Below are 17,653 nucleotides of genomic sequence, written 5' to 3'. Positions count from 1 at the left end.
TAAATCTACAAAATTAATATTCATTTATTTATTATTACTAATAATAAAATATTATATTACTCTTTATTATAATTTATATATTACATTTTCAAAATTTAAATACTTTTATCAAATCAAATCTAGAAAAATAATTACGTAATATAATTTACGATAACAATTTAGAAAAAACACACAAAAAAAAAAAACACGAAAAAAGTAATTAAAGTTAAACTTGATTTTATTTTCTTTTTCCGACGTACTCGTTTAAATCAACAAACTCGTGTATACCAAACTTTGTTCGACGCCATTAAAATGGCACGGTCTTAACGCTAAACTTTATCACCCGTCTCTTGTAATTTGTATAAAAATCCAGTAACATGTATCAAAAAAAGAATTCCCCACAAACGCATAAAATCAACAATATTCGTTTATAAATAAACAAAAAATATATATATTAAATTATTCCTAATTCAATTTGACTTAAAAATCATATTGTATAATTAAAATATCTACATATATGATTTTATTTTTTCTAAAAGCAGTTCATTTCACCTTGTCTCAAGGTAAGAAAAGATTATACACGCAGTATCGGTGTTAAAATACCAAAAGAAAAAAAAAAACAAACAAAAAATGACAAGGAAATATCTCTGGTGACTTTTTCAGTTTAGTTATCCCTTGTTTTAAAAAAAATGTAAGAAATAAATTCGAACCCATGGTACACTTGTATTAGAAAAAAATATAATGCGTGAGAGCACATTTCCCACGAGCAAAAAATAATACATAAGAAAAGAAAAAAGATGAATAATATGACGGCAAAAAGGGAGATAAGTAATAAAAAAAAGAAAAGAAAAAAAAATTGATAAACGAGATAACCGAGGGATATCCTATAAGGGTGTAGTTCTCTATTTTTTTTTTTTTTTTTTTTTTAAGGATTACAGGACAAGGATGATCGTAGGATAAAAAAAAACCCTAGAAGAAGAAGAAGAAGAATAGAAATAAAAAAAAGAAGAAGGAAAAAAAAAGAATGGGATGTTGATTTTCTATTTTCCCCCGTAAATTCGCGGAACGATTTTGGGTTTTTCTTCAACGTTGGGTGTATAAATCGATTCCCGCATTTCCATACCGCGGTTTTCCTTTAAGCGTATCCTTTCAAACTTGGCAAGGATATGCTTTTATCGGACGGATTCCTTCAGAGAACCATCCTCTGTCCCTTCTACCCTTCATTCCACTCCCATCACTCTGTTCAACCTGTCGAAGAGAGAAAAAACGTAAGCTATGGGTATCCTTGTTGCTCTTATTTTTAAGAAAGAATAAAAAAAAAAAAAGGAAAGAAAAACGTATTCCGCTTGTCACTTTCTATCTTTTTCTATTTCTTTCTTTCTTTCTTTATTTCTCTCTTTTTCTTTTTCACCATTTTGTTTTATATTTCATTTTATTATCTTCCAGAAAGATTTTTAACAAATAAAAACGTTATGTAGACACGAACTCTTTTCCATTTGTTCGATAAACGTCCTTTTAAAAGGATTTGAAATATTCTAGTTCGCGTGTTACTTATTATCCTTCAAAAAATTCATGCTACTGTATTTTTTTTAGTTTTTATTATCAGAGAATTATATTTATTATATATTATTTATATTTGTTTTATTTATATCTAGTTATGTTCCTCTCACGAGGAGTTGTTGTGGCTCAATTTAATTAAATAGAAATAAGAAAGTATAGTTAAAAGTTAGGTTATGTTCAAATGTTTCGCGTACTCATCAAAATCTATGACCAACAGATGGCACTGAACTTACCTGTATCTTCTTCTTTGGTTTTTAAATTAATTAATTATTTTATAAATAAAATAACGTAATAGAAACCAAGCTGTATGCAAATGCAACGTTGTGTTGCAACAATGAAACGTTGCATAAACAATTATTTTATAAATAAATTAATATAATAAAAATATACTTGTATGCAAATGCAACGTTGTGTTGCAACAACGAAACGTTGCATAAACAATTATTTTATAAATAAATTAATATAATAAAAACATATTTGTATGCAAATGCAACGTTGTGTTGCAACAACAAAACGTTGCACAAATGAAATCTATATTTTTGTATATATAGATATGATATTTTCATTATATTCTTTTTTCTTTTTTATACATTACTATATTATGCTTTATATATTATATTAAATATTTTTTAAAAATATTTTATATATATATATTAATAATTACTAATAATATATATATATAATATAATTATTATTATATATATTTATATATTTTTTATAATTTTTCTATAGTTACATAGTAATTATTATTATAAATGTTCTAAAAAATATTAATAAGAATTTCTTGTATTATCTCTCTCTATCTCTTTCTCTCGTTGAATATTTAAATGTTAAAAATGAATAAGAGAGAAATGAAGAGAGTAAAAAAAAAAAAAAATAAAGCTAAAATAGTAACCGAAGAAGAAGAAGAAGAAGAAGAAGAAGATGTATAATTCAAGCAAATATTAGTTTTCATTTCGTTAAAAGCATTATGTTTTACGGTATAGTTTGAGTATTCTTCTTATTACGATTGAAAACGTTGATTCAAATGTTACTTTTAACCTGACTCTCTATTCGTACACGTTTTTTTTTACCTTCCAACCGTAACAAATGCACAATGTACAAAAGTACTCGTCTACAGATATTGACTTACAACTAACGTTCATACTCGAGAAAAAATTTGTTAAAAATATGAAAACAAAAAAAAGAGCTTTCCTCTTATTATCTATCTCTTTGTATTAATTTTATTTTTAAAACGGACAAATAAAAAAATGAAAATGTGAATATCTTCTTATATCATCTTACAATAAATTGAAAACATTCACCATCGTCATTCACGTGCACTTACAAAATAAATATAAAAATTTAATAAGGGGGTGGACGGTGGTGGGAGGGGATGTTTTACTTATTAATCTAAAAGTAAAAAATACATCAATTGAAAGTTTTTCAAATGTGAATAAGCGACTATTGAAAAGTACAAATACTTGTATATTCTACCTTAATGTTTCTTTTAATCTTCTTTTTAAATTGTAACTTGTATAAATTTGCATCTATAACGTTAAGAATTCAATTCATTGAATATATATATATATATATATTTTCAACCTTTTCTACGTAATATACGTAATAGTATCTTAATTATCCATAGGAAGCATTTAAACTTTGGCTTTGATTACCTGTATACCGATTAACCCCCTGAAGCTTCAATTATGTAAAGTTAAGTATACGTTTCGACCTGTATGCTTTCATTAAGCTTACATACACCATAATATGCTATATTAACTATTATTGAATTGATCCTGTAATAATATAATTATCTTTTGTTCTTCCAATTAAAAAAAAAAAAAAATAGGAAGAAGATAAAAAAATACATCGTAGATAATACAAACGAATTGAAAAAAGAAAGAAAATAACGTTTTTAAATAATAATAATAATAATAATAATAATAATAATAATAATAATAATAATAATAATAATAAAATAATAATTTAAATCAGTTAACTGTGATTGACGAGTATACTTGTCATAACTCGATTCTGGCGACACAAAACGGTGAGTGTTCTCAAACGAAGGCACCACAGTTAACTGGTTGATAATAATAATAATAATAATAAAATAATAATTTCAAGAATAATAATAATAATAATAATTAAATAGAAAGAATAAATTTAAATAAATAAATTTTGAGAAAGTGAAAATTTGAGTTAATTTTTTATCCGTGGGACAAATCTGTTAAAACGTGTTGCCACAGATAAGATAGGATAGCCATCATTAAATGGAAAATGGGTTATGCTATGCCAAAGAAGGATTACAATATAATATCCTTCGTAAACGGACAACGATAATCAATATTTTACGTAGCCGTAAGTTATACCAACTTGGGCAGACAGTAAGAGGATCTTCTGTACATTTGCATAAGCTAGTCGAGCTGATCGATATTCCAAAGTGAGGAAACCCAAAGGATGATAAGCGACCGTGATGCGATCCATAGTGTTCGAGAAATCACATGACTTTGCAATCTTTTCTAAGATAATTATTATTGCAATTATATTTAATACGAAACTTTATATCTGAAAAAAATTAGAGATAGTAGGATGAATTTTTAAAAGGGGTGATAATAAATGATTGGATTTATTTAAATGAATTATTTTAAATGGTAAATATTAAGTATGCAAATTATGTATAATATGTTAAATAATATAAATAATTTATATTATTTAATAATTTAATTTATATTAATATAAATTATAATATTTTTTATGAATATTATATATATATTTTTTTTAAATTAATAATAATTAATAATTTATATTATAACTTAAATTAATATATTTATATTTTTTAATAAATAATACCAATAAATGAACGACTTATACAAAAAATAAAAATTACCAGATGACATTTATCAATTTATTTTAATTAACTAAGAGATATTAATATTTTTGGTAATTTTCCTGGTAAATTGGAAATGTATTTTTTAATATGTTTAAAATTTAAAATTTTAATTTAATTTTCTATCTGATAATTTTGTTTCAATTCAATCATACGACGTTAAATTAGTTATTTCTCAAAATATTAATTACTTTTATGGAAATTCAACATTACCAAATTTTCCAACAAAGTTGAAACTTATTTGATTGGATTAATTAACTTGAAGTAACTATTTAAAAAGATCGTACGAAATATAACCAAGAACGTTCTTACTTCAAAGATATCACAGTAAATTTTGTAATATTTGATTTGAAACTGTAATTTATAAAATATGCTTCTTTTTTTCCTTTTACACTATTTTGCATTTAATAATATAAACATCATAGATAACGTTTTGATACAATTTTTATTTCATTCTCTTTGTTTGTAATTGTTCTCAAGAAAATCTAAGCAAACATTGTAAAATAATTGAAATTTAAATGAAGATTTTCAATGAATGTTTACAACCTTTTTGCCCCAATCCTAATCACATTCTATTTCCTATAAACTTCCAATAGCTTTGAACGTTGTTCGCATAGTCGACGTTATTACCTAGAGAAGAAACTGTCAAGAAACTAAATAGAATTTCGACCCTTTAAAATTGCTGTTTCCAAAGAACCTTTCTCTCCCTCACTTTCTCATATTTGTTCGATCTAACACTTTTATTAACCCCCTTATTTTAGATTTCCTTTATCCTTCAATCTATCTGAAATTTCGTACGTATTTGAAATGAAGTATAAAAATAATTAATCGTGCAAAAATATTCTTGTAGTATGAAAACAAAACAAAATTATTTAAAATGACGTGAATCAACATGACATTAAATACAAAATTCATATTTTGTTCTTTTTTTTTTTGGTACATTGCAATTATTTCCAATTTTTAACATTATAATTATTAATTATTATATTAATATAATATATTGTATATTACTTTTAATAGTATATTATATTATATTTTATATTATTTCTTATATTATCTTTTATATTATTTTTAATAGTATATTATATTATATTTTATATTATTTTTAATATTTATTATATTATTATAATAATAATAATAAATTGTTATAATAAATTTATTTTATTTTTTTTTTCATCAATAAATCATTGCAATTACCAACACAAAATTTATTATTTCCACTTCTTCTTCTTCTTCTTTTTATTCGTATTCTAAGTTTTATAATAAAAAAAAAAAAAAAAAAAACAGAAACAAATTGTAAAAACTTTTCGGTACTTTTTAGATGCGTATGAACTATCGTTAATTGTAATTAATACTTACGGTTTATACGATAAACAAACATTTTTTTTCTATTTAAGTAATTCCACATTACACGTATTCTCCTCTTCTCTGGACATATGAAAACATACTGAAAGTTTGAACTCCCCTTTGGGGAGGGCTAATTAAACCCATAAGTTGACGAGACCGACGAATGCCCTTGGAGTTTACGTCATCTCGTTGTTTTGTTTATTAAACCTCGTTAATTAATAGATAAAGTCACGTGTGAGAGAATAATCACACATGGGACATTTGCTAAATATTCTTTTCACGTGTAAATTAAATTTTATATTTTTCTAACTATCTTTTTTTTTGTATATACATTATTCTATGTTACTCTAATGTTCAATTAACTAATGGTAAGAATTAAATAAAGAGATAAAATAGTATGTTAGTATTCATCTCGACACACACACATATACATACACAGATAGATTGTATATGTACCCAACTAATATGAAAGATGAAATAGTTGAAAATTAATTAACGCGGTAGCATGTATCGTATTATATCAACAAATACATGAGTAGCTATCTATGGGTAAAATTAATGAATGACGTTGATGAATTTATTTGAAAATTATTATACAAGCGAAATATGTGATGAGAGGAGACAGAAAGAGAATCGACGATGAATTTTCGCTAAAATGATGAAATATTAATGATACTTATTGTGGTGTGATGTGGTGTAGTGTGTCGAAAAAAATAATAAAAGACAAATAATAATTCGTAGAATATTAAATGAAAAAAAATAATTTAACATTTTGATACAATTATGACATATATATATATATATAATTCGGTACCATAAAATACAATCGAAATTCAGAATGCATAAATAATACGAGAGTATTTTTATGAACCGTGAAAATTCGCATACACAGTGTATAAAACTTTTAAAATGGGATTATATATTTGAGAGTATCATATTCGATAGAACATAGAAAAATATATGAATCGATTAAAAAAACAAAATGCTATTAAATAAAAATTATATTATTTTGATATTCGTGTGACATTTATTTCTATCATCGATAACGAGTTATTGAAGTGAACTGTTAAAAATACCTCATCCAGGTATATGTATACGTATATATATATATATATATATATATATTCACATATGAGTATTATAATATATCGTAGTCTGCTATCATTTTAGATAAAGAATGAAAGAAAGAAAGAAAAGGGAAGATGATTTTCACGAGAAAAAACGTGATCAACGGTGTGATGGAAAATATGGTAATAAGGGTGTAGGTATAAGTACAGGTACTTTCATTCGTGAACAATAGCGTACTTCTTCCTAACATGTGCTCCAATTCCTTTTACGTTGTACCTACATATATATAAATATGTATGTGTGTAGTTGGGTGTACGTTTCATGCCACTATTTTTTAATATCCTATTCATTCGTTTCTATCGAACGGAAGTGAATGACGATTGGTACAACATTTTCCACGTATGGTCGTTCTCCCCCTTCCCCATACGTAAAAACGTTTCACAGCAATAAAACGTTTTCAAGTGTTTAACAGAACGAGAGAGTTAGTCGTTTATCCGTTCGAGTTTTCGAAGTCAATTCATGAAATCGCCAAAGAAAGAAATTCAATTAAAACAATTCTATCGTAAACGAGAATTAAATGGTTGTATACGATTTATTATTTTCATTTGTTATATACGAGTATAGTGACTATATTACATCCGTGTAAACGAGAATGCAATTTTAATGACACGCTATATGTCACATGAACATATATTATTTACACATATTACATATAAATTATACCACATACGTTTTATAATTAAATGTAGACACGTATGAAATATATTAAACGTTTTTTAATAATAATATAATAATAAAATATTTTATAATTATAATATAACAATATAAATAAAATTCAAGTGCTAATAACACAATACAATTTCTCATACTAACCGTAAATAATTAATAATTTAATCGTAAAAGGTGTCAATAAACCCTTTACCCTAAAATAGCCTTTTTTTTGGATTATATATAATATAATTTTTATATTTAAATAAAAAGAAACAATTGTTACAAAAATAGTACTATTTTGGGTGGCATAATATGAATATCATTATACAGTTAATTTAATTTTTTTTTTTGGTCATTTTCATATTGTGGCGGATTATGGGGTTAAAGTTGACATCAGTAATAAACATGTTTACTAAAGTAACATGTTGAAAATGTTTTGTTATATTTCCTAGGTATCTTCTTTCCTATATTGCTATACTCGTAAATACATTTGTTCGAATAATGGTACTATTGGTGTTAGAATGAACACATTATATATATATGGGTGTATATGTTTCTTTTTATTTCTCTCTCTCTTTCTATCACTCTTGGTAGAACTTTAAATTGCATTTCGTGCGAAATCCATCGAGCTCGACGGTTTCACGCCCGTCCAACCATCGTTTCCGTTCGTTTGTCGGACGATTAATCCTCGGACGAACGGAATACCCGAGTTCTTTCGTTTAAAAAAAAAAAATTACGTTTATATGTTCTTCTATCTCTTTCTCTCTGTATTTCTTTTTATCTCTCTTATTTTAGTTAAAACGCAACGGTATAAGCAACGAAAACGAGTAGTCGTACGCTACCCCCTAGGCCCACCCTCCAACCCCCTTTAACATCTGTCGTGAACGTTTACGATAATCGTCGTATCAACTACGGAGAGTACTATGTGCCGAGCTATTATCATAATGGGCTACGGTAGAGGTTTATTAACCGTTCTCTCTCGTTAATCGCACACGGTGCCACGCAGTTATCAAGAGAAACAAAGAGAGAGAATGTGTGAGTGTGTGTGTGTGTGTGTATGATAGAATGTCAAAGAAGAGAATGAGAGAGAAAGAGAAAGTTCATTTTCATCGAAGGTTAGTAATTTATCGAGAACATTATTTCAAATATAAACCATACTATACATATGACACGTAATATTCAAAGTATAATTAAATACGATGAATTACTGTTATCTATTTTTTAATTACATTGTTCGTAAAATAGATAGAAATAAAATAGAATACATGAAATAATAATACAGGAAAGAAATATAAAAAAATAAGGTTTGTTATGTCATATGTTAATCTGAAAAAAATGTGAAATAATTGAATTGTAATATAGCGCTATCAATTGAAAACTTACAGTACTTAAAGATCTCTACATAACATTTAAATAATAAATCCTTTAATTAGCAATAAAAAAATAACAAATAATCGTGATAAAAACTATCCTATGGTTTTTATTTAGTACATTTAACATTCATGTACATTTTGGAGTATAGTAACCTGTAACGTGAACATATCAAAATAATTGAATTGTAATACAGCGTCATCCATTGAAAATAACATTTAAATAATAAATCCTTTAATTAGCAATAAAAAATTAACAAATAATCGTGAGAAAAACTATCCTATGGTTTTTATTTAGTACATTTAACATTCATGTACATTTTAGTATTATACTAAGTTGAAAAAAAAAACACACTAAATAAACAAAATTTCATTAAGATCAATTCAGTAATTTTGAACTTCATTGGAAACCAACATTGTGACACTGTATTTTTATATATAAAGATTAAAATAAATAACGTTACCACAGTTCAGCATTCATTGATTGTTTATCCGATGGATTTCATTTGTTTAAGACAAATTTCTCACCTGTAACAAAAAGGAAAATAGGATTATTTAGTACAATCTTTGCTATAATAGTTTTGTGAATCATAAAAATTCAATATTATTGATTAAAATGAACATTTAAATTATTTTCAAAAAATTGATTGAATTTATATATAATTAATAAACAAAAGTAGGATATATAAGTAAACACTTTGGTCAACTATTTAATCAAATTGATCTAAAATATTGAGTCAGCTACAAACTTATTGTTATCAGTTCAACTCCCACGTACTTTTCAAAGCAATTTCGATGCATTTGCAACTCACATGAGCCAATTAAATGCCCGAAGGTATATATATATATGCATCAACTATATACATCATATATTTTTATACATCAACTCTAGTTGGGTTATACGAATTTTTCAAATTATTCCAATCGATAAAATATATTTAAATAAAAATAATAAAAATAAAAAAAAAGAAACTTCACGATTTCAATTTTATCGATATTTACAATTGTTGATAGCATTGATTCATTATTATATTAAATTACAATCAATTAGATTAAAAGAAAAGAGAAAAAGAAAAAGATAATATAAATTCTAGTCACGTATATATATAAATTAAACGAACGAAACGGGGAATTTATTTTCAATTGATTTTTCCCCTTTCTTTTTAGAACTTTGTGCGTTTTTTTTTGTTGTTTAAATTTCTCCATTGACTCGTAACAAACCGTATGTTCGATAATCCAATTCAAAAGAGTTATCCTTAGTTACCAGCCAATTCCATTAGAGAAAATGCAATAGAAGTTGGGAATGGGAAAAATGTCTGACGGTGAGTCAAAATCAAAAGAGAAATAGAATTGAAATAATGAATAAAAGAAATAGCAATATAAAACGTTAGTGGATCAATCCGATTGAGATGCTCATGCCAAATGTCTTCGAAGTTAGTGGTTAGAAAAAAAGAAAAGAAAGAGAAATGAATTTGTTATACGATATTATCCCTTTCTCTTATCTTTTTTTTTTCGTTTGATGGAAAGATTACAAAAAAAAAAAAAAAAAAGAATAAGAAAAAATGTGTAATCATAAATATAATTATTTATAATATATTTAAAATATTTTAAAATATTTTAAAGTATTTATTATAATTTATATATTTATATAAATATAAAAAATACAATTGTTAAATTAATAATATTAAATTAAAACCAATCTATATATATATATATATATATATATATATATATATATATATATAAAATAAAAAGATTATCTAAAAATGTGACTAATATTAGATAGCTAATTTGATTTTGTTAGAAAATGGAGGTTAATCTACTTTCAAAATAAACGGTTGATCTATCTATCAAGATTAAATAAATGCTAATAACTCATATTATCATAGGAATTTATTTTATTATTCGATGTTGCTTAACAGATCTTCTAATATGTTTGTACGTCCTCATTTTATTTTCTAATTTATTTTTCTTTATTTTTAATATTTCTTAATCCTATTTTTTATGTTAATTTCGTGTGTTCTCAATTGGAACGTGGCCGAACTCAAACAGCGTCCTTCAAACGAGTAGAGATGAGTTTCTTGAACTCGAGAAGAAGAGATTCTGGTACTACAATGAAATAAGAATAGCAGGAAAGAAGGGAAAGAAAGAAAGAAAGAAAGAAAAAAAAGAAAACTATCCCTCCAACAGATATGGGGGAACAGTATTTGGGATATGTGTGTTGGGTATGGGTCAAAAAACCTATAAGACGTCTCATTTATCAACTTATTATATTCGACTATAAAAACCATTTGAAATGATCAATTCTACTTGATATATTTTTCCTTTTCTTATTTTTTTTTTTTTATTTGTATGAATGTGTATGTTACTAATGTAGTTTAATTTGAACTTTTATAATATTTAGCTCCCTATCTTTTCTTACTAGACGTTTTAAATTTCATTTCGTTCATCATAATTTATCCTTATCCGCAATTCATTAATTTTCATAAATAAGCTAATGAACGAACTGTGTCTATACAAACGTTACGGATTTCAAACTTCAACTTAAATACTAAACTTTAGAACATTTCCTCTCAACTTCTCTGTTTCTTTCTCTCTTACACTTATTTTCTTTTATCTTCAGAAAACGTGAGCTTTTAATTGATTTAATTAGGATGCTTCGTTACGTTTCTTTCCCATTTCCACTCTCTTTTCTTTTCTTTTCTTTCTTTTCATTCAATTTTCAGTATTAACAGGTAACGTTAAAACTCGGTTTAAGTTTTATTAATAAATCTTTTCAAGGAAACAGATCTTTGTATAATATATCCTAACGGAAATTAGATTAATTTTCTTTTTCATTTTATCGATGAAACACATAATTGTTATTGGGAATTCAATTAATTAATTAATTAATTTTCCCTTACGCAGTTTTTTTTTCAATAAGCATTTATAAATAATTTTATTTATTGAATAATATATATATATTATATTTTATTATATTTTATACATATTATAATTTATATAAATCTTTATTATATTAAATTATATTATTTATAATATATATTATATTATATTATATTATATTATATAAATATTATTATAATTTATGTAAATTATTATTATATTAAATTTTGTATAAAATTTATTATATTAAAATATATTAAATTATATTATAATTTATATAAATTATAATATTTATATATATTATATGTAAAAGATATATATTTATTTGATGCATCGCAAAAAATATGTGAAACACAATTATTGTGTTTTTTTTTTTTGAAATATTAACTTTGATAATAAAATATCTTTCAATATCAAATGTAATACCGAAACAATTAGTTTTTAGCTATTTCTATTGAATTTTTGCTTGTTCAAATGCTTTATTTTTTTATTATTATTTTACGATATTGTCAATGTTCCAACTCACGTAAGTATTTTTCCTGATCCGATTGTCATCATCAGATCTATGTTATACCTCTAACAAAAATAATTTCTTGATAAAATACAAAAGAAACTATTTGTTCAATTTCATATATCAAAGAAACATAAGTACAAGTATCTATTATCGAAAATCGAATGATAAGAATAGTCATCAGTAACGATAATTCACATTTTTTCGAAAAGTTAAAATTTCAAAATGGGAACGACCATTTTTCAAGATACTATTTTTAAGATTTTAACCTAGCATTTATTTTTTTTTTTTTTTTTTAAGAGATTATATATAAATGAGTAAGTTTAAACGACGAGAAAAAGAAGGTGTGTGTCTGCCACCATGGAAAAGAAAACGTATCAGGTTGATGGATGTCTCGGGAGAGTTTTCTACGCGTCATTTCAAAATGTGAAATCCACCAGACCATGCACAAATGTATATTTGTGTATGTATGTGTATATGTGTATGTGTAAGAGAGATAGAAAGAGTCATCTGATAAGAAATAGAACCAACAAAGTCCTGTCTCACTCTTATCGTTCTTTTCTAAGAGGAAAGGATGCTCATTCCTCGTTCCAAATAATACAACACGATGCAAAAGAGAAATAGGAAAGAAAGATAAAAGAAAAGGAAAGAAAAGAAAAGAAAGAAATAATGGCAGGCTACGAAGGATTTGGAATAGTAGTAGAATCTGTGTGGAGAATTCTGTGGACAAAAATCCCAGGATTTGTGTTGGTACAATGAAGTGCTTTTAAACAACTACGTAGAACTAACAGTGTTGTATAACGTGTTGAGAATTATACTAGTGTTAGTTTTACGTTTAAGACCGGCGATATATGTCAAATAAAAAAAAAATCGAATTTTTTTTTTCTTTTTTCATAAATAGTTAGTTTACCATTTTAAAAATATGCCTGTCAATTTTTAGAATGAAATTCGCATTATTTATCGATTAAAAATATATTTAAGTGCTCCGCCTCAACTCGGCCCTAAACGCGAACGCTAAACTTTGAACGCGTTTTTCTCAAAACGACTTTTTTCAAACTGTGGTGAAAGATAACTCAAAAAGGTTTCAACCGATTCTTATGAAATTTAACACATATTTTCTTTATAGTATTAGCTTCTAGTTGAACTTCAAAGATGCCACAAAAATTGCTATTTTTGACCCAAAAACCGTTTCAAAAAGGGTCCAAAATCAGACTTTTTTGTCTGAGTCGTGCCAATTTACGATTTTTTGACTTTTTAATTTTTCCTTAGTTCAATTAGAAGATACATGTTTTACGAACACGCTGTGACCATTTTTTAAATTTTAGATTGCTGTAACTAAATCTAAAAATCACCATGATTGATGCGTTTCGCCGCGAAGGCCTCAGGAGATCAGTTACTACGGCGGCTATTTTGAAAAAAAAAAAAATCAGATTCTTATATTTTAATATGTAATGAATAAACATGCTGAGTTTCAAAACGATTAATTTATTCCTTCTATTTTAAATAAACCTTCTGAAAAACGGTCAAAATTTAGGTGTTTACATGTATCGCCGGCCTTAAGAGATTTGGATTAGGTGAAATATTCTAAAAAGTTTCATAATCTTATGGTAATGTTATTTATTAAAATCTAATATCAATATACTATATTTTTCTTTTTTATTATAGAGATTATTATAGAAATTTGGATTAGGTGAAATATTTTAAAAAGTTTCATAATATTATGGTAATGTAATTTATTAAAATCTAATATCGAAATACTATTTTTCTTTTTTATTATATTTAAATATTGTATACAATAATTAAATTATTTATATATTAAATATATTTAAATATTGTATACAATAATTAAATTATTTATATATTAAATATATTTAAATATTGTACAATATTTGTATAAAAAAAAAAATATATATATATATATAATAACCGTTTAAATCCAACTACATTTCTACATGAAAAATGAAGAAAATAAAAAAAAAAATCAAAGAACGTTCGTTCAATTAAAAAAAATGTATGAAACTTAAATTTGTATTTAGAATTAAAAACGTAAAGAGAGAAAAAAACATAATCGGAATCTCCATTTTTCTATCATATCTATAAGTTTTTGATTCTTCATTTTCTTTTTTCTTTTTTCAAGTTTTATTTTGGTTCATACTCTACATGATAGTTGTCTTCATCGAGATCAAATATCTACCAAATTATTCGGTCTGCTTTCCTGTCTCCCTTTTTTTTCTCTTTTTTTTTTCTTTTCCCTTTCCGTCAATCCGATTCTGTCTCAATCGTAATTTGATTTCAAAGCGACAGATAAATCACTAGAAGACAAATAAAATAAATCCTCTTGTAAAGATATCTCCGAGAAGTGAAATCTTGATCATCTATGGGATCAATATCGATCTAGAAAAAAAATTCATCGCTTTTTTTTAAAGATTCTTGCATTGATATTTCATTTTATCACACCTTCTTCTTCTTCTTCTATTACTTTTTCTTCTTATCATTTCTTTTATGTATCTTTCTTTTCTCTTTTTCTACCCCCTTTTTTTTTCTTTACTTTTCGATACTTTCAATTCAATCGATTCGCAATTTGTTCTCGTTCCTCCCTTTTATTTATTTATTTTTTTTTTTCTTTGTGTTTGTTCACTTAACTTCAACTTTTCTTCAACACGAGGTTTATGATGTTTTCTTCTTCTTCTTTTTTTTTTTTTTTTTTTTTTGATTCATTTTATTTTTCTCTTCTCCTTTTCTAGTAGCAGAAAGCACGGGAAAAAAGATTTTAAATATTCTAACGTTTACGAAGGAAACTATATGGAGAGAGAGAGAGAGTCAGTCCCTTTAGGATTAATCCTAAAACTGGTTTAGTGATGGTCACGTTCTATCCCACACTACGTGCTCCTTACCCACCTCCCCCAACCCCACTTTCTTTTAAAAGTTATTTTAAGATGCCAAGGACTTAAGAGTTTTGAAAGTAACTACGGTTTTTTTTCTTTCCATACCTTTTCTTTTTGTTTTTTTTTTTTTTTTTTATTAAATTTTCACTGGCAACTCCATCTATCACGAGAAAAAGAAAAAAAAAAGAAGAAAGGTAATAAAGATATTTTAACAAATAAAATATTAAAGTGGTTTGTGGTAACAAAAAAAAAAATAAAAAGATAAAAGAAAAAACTTTTTATGTATACTCGTATGCAAAAAAAAATTAAATTAAAAGAAATAAAAAAACAATGAAGAAGAAGAAGAAGAAGAAGAAGAAGAAGAAGAAAACAAAATGATATTTCAAAAAAAAAATTGAAAAATATCTTACAAAAATAAAAATGTAAAAGAAACAAACATTTTATATGTACGTGTACGAACAAAAAAAATTAAATTAAAAGAAATAAAAAAAACAACGAAGAAGAAGAAGAAGAAAAAAAAAATTTTAGAAAAAAAATGTATAAGAAATAAGAAAAAAATAAAATGATACTTCAAAAAAAAAAAAAAATCAAAAATATATCAAACAAAAAAAAATTAAATAAAAAAACATTTCGTATATGTGCGTATGAAAGACAAAAAGAAATAAAATTAAAAGAAATAATAAGAAATAAAAAACAAAATGATATTTTACGCTTATTTTTCTTCTTAACGAGACAAAAAGACAGAATGAAATAGAGAAAATGAAAAAAAAAAAAAAAAATCAATTTAAATATTCAATTCTACTTAGGCGTCACAAAGAAAATTTTTATTCTCGTTTGATAAAACATCTAACACATTTGCTGTATCTTAAACGTTTTTTTATACAAAATTTAGAATCTTTTTACTTTCTTTTTTCTTCTTTGACAATTCAAGAGTCTCGCCACGATTCTGGATCGATGAAAGAAACTCGTTATCTTTTCATCTCTAGCTTTATCACATTTTTATTTTATTTTATTTTATTTTTCTTCTATTTGTTTTTATATTTTTTGGTCAAAGGCATTTTGCAACAGCTTTTATCAAAAATTTTCCAAGCTGGCCAGTGATTTAACGTTGCTTCTATCTCTATCTTTGTCTCACTCACTTTCATCTTCTTCCTCTTTTATTCACTTTCTCATCAAGCTCTATTTTTTTCTCTCTGCACACACACACATATATATATATGAACACTAACATATAGAAAAAGGGGGAGCTTTAACCCTCCAATATTTTCCGCATCTCTCTGTTTCCTCTAACTCTTTTGAATCTAACTTCGTAACCGGAAAAACGTCGACTATGAAATATTTTCGCATGATCGACAACAAAGAGATTTTCATTTATTAACAATCGTTGTGGTAGTAGTGGTGATAGTGGTGGTGGTGATAGTAGTTGCTAGACAACAGTCTCTCTTATCACTTTTGAAAAAACTACATTGACACGTACGGTTTCAGTTGATAAAAGAATAACAAATAATGATTTTAAAGAATGAAATCGACTGAAATAATTTCTGATACAAGGAATGAAAGAGTGGGGGTGATAACTAACTGTTTTTTTGACATATTTTAAATGAAAATGACCATTTATCTCTTGTTTACTGTTTAATCCATTTGAGACTACGATTTTTTTTCAATCATGGTTTTTCAAGAGGGTTCATTGTCTCTCTCTTTTTTTATTATATTGTTAATTTTATAATATTTATAATATTTATATTTTATTATATAATATTATCTCTATTATTTATATAATATCGCATAAAATAATATTTCTAATGTAGTAGGTAATAATGTAAAAAATGTTCAATATCACAGAATCGTATTATGTTTTTTTTGCCTTTCTCTCTTTCATATATATATAGAATATTATTCAGATTTTTTCAACGATTTCATTTCGTGAACGGGGGACGAAAACGGCTTTAATTTCCTTACCCATCTTAAGAAAAGGAAAATATTTTTATTAGCTTCGTATAAAAAGTATCTTTCTTTATTTTCTTTTTTTTTTTGTGAATCCTCGCAAACGCTTATTTCGCATCAACGTTTCTTCGAGCGAGTATAAGAAGCAGCAAAAGCACAGCTTTATGTCTCCGTGTAACGTCATTTAGTTCAAACGATTAAATTTAAATTCCAAGCTTTTCTATTTCACTTTCATCTCATTCTATCTCTCTATCTTTCTTTCTTTTTCATTCATTCTTTTCACTTTTTCTTCTTTAGAATGATTTCTCCCTTTCCCTTTAACACCAACCAACCATTTGCTGCTCTTCAGACGTCTCTTTGTAACGCGAGAACAGGAAAAGACTCGTAGAAATTGACACAGACGACTTTCTGCTACTTCTGCTTCTGCTTCTGCTTCTGCTGCTTCGAGCAGTTCAATTTTGTTTCAGCCCTGTGTGACTTTCTTTTCCCTACTTTTAACCGAAGGCTAAAAAACGTGGGTTGT

The 17,653-nt window shown here is 25.6% G+C and overlaps 1 protein-coding gene and 1 long non-coding RNA gene across 2 annotated transcripts in view; both read right to left on the bottom strand.

The window, feature by feature from the left end:
- Positions 1-17,653, bottom strand: part of dnr1 (E3 ubiquitin-protein ligase defense repressor 1) — a 173,050-nt gene that overhangs the window by 60,164 nt on the left and 95,233 nt on the right. The window lies entirely within an intron of this gene.
- LOC149031807 (uncharacterized) lies at positions 878-6,438 on the bottom strand. The gene is made up of 2 exons (XR_016177309.1): positions 5,771-6,438; positions 878-1,227 (listed from the first exon to the last, which is right to left on the bottom strand). It is a non-coding gene; the product is annotated as an uncharacterized LOC149031807 (long non-coding RNA).

Source organism: Polistes dominula, unplaced genomic scaffold, assembly GCF_049000335.1.
Source record: "Polistes dominula isolate Pdom_NZ unplaced genomic scaffold, Pdom_raw_medaka contig_16, whole genome shotgun sequence".
Lineage (NCBI taxonomy): Eukaryota > Metazoa > Arthropoda > Insecta > Hymenoptera > Vespidae > Polistes > Polistes dominula.
Note: the sequence above shows the minus strand (reverse complement) of the source record. Positions and strands in the feature narration are given on the sequence as shown.